The following is a 3,922-nucleotide window of genomic DNA, read 5'->3' on the forward strand; positions in this document are numbered from 1 at the left end:
GAACATAACTTCCAGTTAAACCAACTTTACAGTATAATTGGCTATGACTGTGACAGTCTCTAATTGGTAGGGGGGAAAAGGTTAAAAAACTAATAGCTAAATTATATATTTATAGCTACAGTGGGAAGAACAAGTATTTGATATACTGTCAATGGACCATTGCCAGTGTATCAAATACTTGTTCTCCCCACTGTATTTTATGAACATAATACAGACCCATGGACGTGTAGTCCAGTCAATACACACACGCAGTCGGCTATGCGACAAATAAACATGTTTAGAAATTACCATCAATACAATTGTCGTTGACAAATTGTTATTCTCACTCTATTATTATCCTCATTCAATGCTCTAGATTGTACGCTAACACTAAACGAAATAAACTGACAAACAATTCAACCAGCATGTTTTCAAATGCAGCAGTTAAGAACTACATTTCCCATAATGCCTAGCGTGGCTTAGCTCACTGACAGCCACCCTATTAACGAACACCAGTAGCCGAGCTTTGTTTGAGAATTACGCCACGATAAAGCCAATCTGTGACTGCGCACACATGCGCAACTTGGTATCCAAAGTAGGATAAATAAATTTTTGACTTAATTATTCTTTTGGGTACATTAGCATTTGCTTATATACCTGTTGATCTTAATAAAAGTCTTAACAACTGGGCAGGCTCTCTGGGAACACATCACAGGTAGCATAGTATTATGTGCAAAGTGTCAGTCAATTTCAACACAAGCTAATTGGTCCCGTGAAAAATAATGAAAACCCAACATTTTCATGAATTAAAAAAAAAAAAAAAAAAAACGCCGGACGCCATGGACAGGATGTATAAAGTGGACATGTCCGGGCATAAGAAGAAGTTTGGTCACCCTATTAGGCTCGAACGTTTACGTCACAACAGCACGGGATCATGCGAGATTTGCGACAACGCAGCCATATTGGAAGCACGTCTGCATCACGGGACATTTAAACTTAACGGCAAATACAATTCAACTACGAGTGCCAAAGATGGAAAAAAGTAAGGAAAACATGCCAGTTCGATACAGAGACAAACTTGTTACCACGGCGAAGGACAGATATGTGAGCAAACTTAAGGATGTGAACAATCCAAGCAAGGAAGCCGAACACAAATAGAATAAAGACATCGACAAGCTTCCACCACTACGCGAAATGGACATCATGCTGTATTTAGTGTTTGGTGTAAGTTACTACACTCATCAGCAATTCCGAAACTACAAATCGCTACAAAGGTACGAACAGTTTTGCTGCGGATTGGTGCAGGACCTGCACATTATGACCGTAGCAAACGGTAACACCATCGTTCTTGCAAAGGTAGGCAATGTGTGTTTACATTTTCATTGTCATGAACATCTGAATTTGTGCTGTGCTGAGCTGTGATAGTTAAGTGACAAATCAATGCTGTGTTTTAGAAAACAGATTTGTTGCAGACAATGTAGCCTGTGTACAAATTCTTTACCACTATCTCACGGCAACATGTTACAGCTTTTTCATTTTTCAGAAACGACAGGAATTATGTCTTATGAAGACAATGCACATGTATGCATCTAGTTGTTTAGCTGTAGCTATAGCTAACAACAGACCGACTTGGGGCATAAAGTTACTGAAATTTGCGTAGACAAACGAAATTAACTTACCGGAGTGGAGGTGCATAGAGCAAACTCTGTGTGTAACTGGAGAATCAAACGTTATGCCCTTCCTACTGATCGAGGCAACCCATGCCATTCTTGGACGTTTAGTAAGTTCAGATATCAGCTTTCCCTCGCTTTTTCTCCATGTAGGGATCCGGAAGAAACTCAATGGGGTTCCGTCGAGCTGTACATTCTCCTTTCTATTCAATCGGAACCAAACAATCCAAACAATAATTTCCAATCATTTTTAACGAGAGACCTGAGTCGAAATGCCTCACTAGCCACGTTTACATGCTGACTTTTATTCATACCGATTCAAATAATTCTGAATGGAAATTTCAGATCAGCTGTTTACATGTCACTTCATCTATTCCGATCCAGCGTTTACATGTGTCTGCCTTTATTCCGAAAGGACGTTTGACAACTGCCGTCTGACATGCGCAGATTAATCAAAACAAAGCGTCACGTTGCAAAACATGGAGATCGATCGTCAGATCAGCTACTGTTTTAACTTTTCGAGTGGAAACAAAACTTCAGAATGACACGCCGTTCATTTAAAAAGTTGTGTGGACTGGTGGAGGGATTCGTGGATATAAACTTTCCGCCGGACTCCAATTAGGTGCGCTGTGCGTGTGCTTGGAAGCCATGTTGCAAGTGACGTTACTTACGTCACCACGTCAGTACGGAGCATGTGCAGAAAGAACGCAACCAGACACCATTCCGCTTCCCTGTTTACATGATATAATTTTACTTCTAATCGGTTTGGGAAAAGGAATATTCCACCCCTGTGAATCGGAATGAAATTCCATTCAGTTTGGGCCTGTTCATTCCGAATGAGGTGTTTATATGGAACACATTTATTCGGTTTGAACATCTTAACCGATTGTAATTGGAATATTTGGCTCCATGTAAACGTGGCAACTGTTTATGTTTCCCGGAGTTCTGACACCGAACTTCCTGCTTCCAACATGGCGATAGGGGCGGAAACCTCGCGAGTGCCACGTCATACGCTCGAGCCTAATTGTAGCCCAAAGTAGTGGCGTAAGAGAGTAGTGTATCTTCTTCACAAATCTACTCAAGTAAAAAAAAGTATAGCTTAGTAAAACTACTCTTAGAAGTAAATTTTTCTCAAAAAGTTACTCAAGTGTAATGTACCAACCTCTGCTCCCAGAACCGCCCCCCACTTCATTTTTTTTTTTCTTTTAACCTGCCCGCCCCCCACTTCAAATAGACTGTATGTCTAATGTCTTCAATGGCAGCCATTTAGTTAAGCAGTGTCTGACCATCTTATGATGCAAATACTTTACACAAGTATGGAGATATATAATAGTAAAAGGAAAAAAAATAATTGGGAAAAACACAAAGACAACAACAGCAATAAAAGAAGCTGGTTTGACCTGACCTGTGCAATTGCGACTCGTCCCAACGGCAGCAGGATTTGTTTATTGACTTTGGAAGTTCAAAGGATCGTAACTCGGCGGAAGGAAAGCACTGCCCTCTCCTGGCTACTTTGCTAACTAGCGCTCATTTGGTCACTACCGAAATAAATTTCCTCGTGGCGTGAAACTGGACGGTACGGCTTGCTAAGGCATGCCCAAAACAACGGTATCCTTCAATTTTCTGTTTAGGCTTTTCCCAAGGCCCAAACCAACACCAAGGTGCAACGCGAAAGGGAGCCGTCCAGCACCGCTCGCCATCTTGGAACGGAGAAGACAGCGCCATCCGATCAGGGCCACCGGAAGTAAATTATCGCTGTTCTTGGGGACCAGAAGCGACCGAGGGGTGGGGGGGGGGCGCTAAGTTGTGTAAAAAATTTTTTGTATAGTATCAATAAGTGTATATAATTCCGCATAAATTCATTTTATTATACGAACATTATAGTTTGAAACATGTAAATAAATTGAAATAATGTATAAATATTATAAGTACGTATTCATTCTCCCTCATGTGTAGGTGTATACACATACATAGATGTAAATAGTGCACATAAATGTCTTTAGAACTCTTAATAATATATATTTTTTTTACATCTGCCATGCAGTGAGGGTGCAAAAGTTGAGCCGCAAAGTAGCAAGGGATCAATGCATATCAAACTAGCCTGCCTTTCTTACAAACAGGACTTCTCCCCATTATATTTTATATCTTCATCAAAAGCATTCTTATTCATTTTAAAATTAAAAAATAGTAAATCTTTTTTCAATTAGTCCAAAACCAAGTTTCATTGTTAAAAGATTTTTAATGACTTCCTATTTTTTTTTTTTTGTATACAT

Source organism: Corythoichthys intestinalis, chromosome 9 (genome assembly GCF_030265065.1).
Source record: "Corythoichthys intestinalis isolate RoL2023-P3 chromosome 9, ASM3026506v1, whole genome shotgun sequence".
Classification (NCBI taxonomy): domain Eukaryota; kingdom Metazoa; phylum Chordata; class Actinopteri; order Syngnathiformes; family Syngnathidae; genus Corythoichthys; species Corythoichthys intestinalis.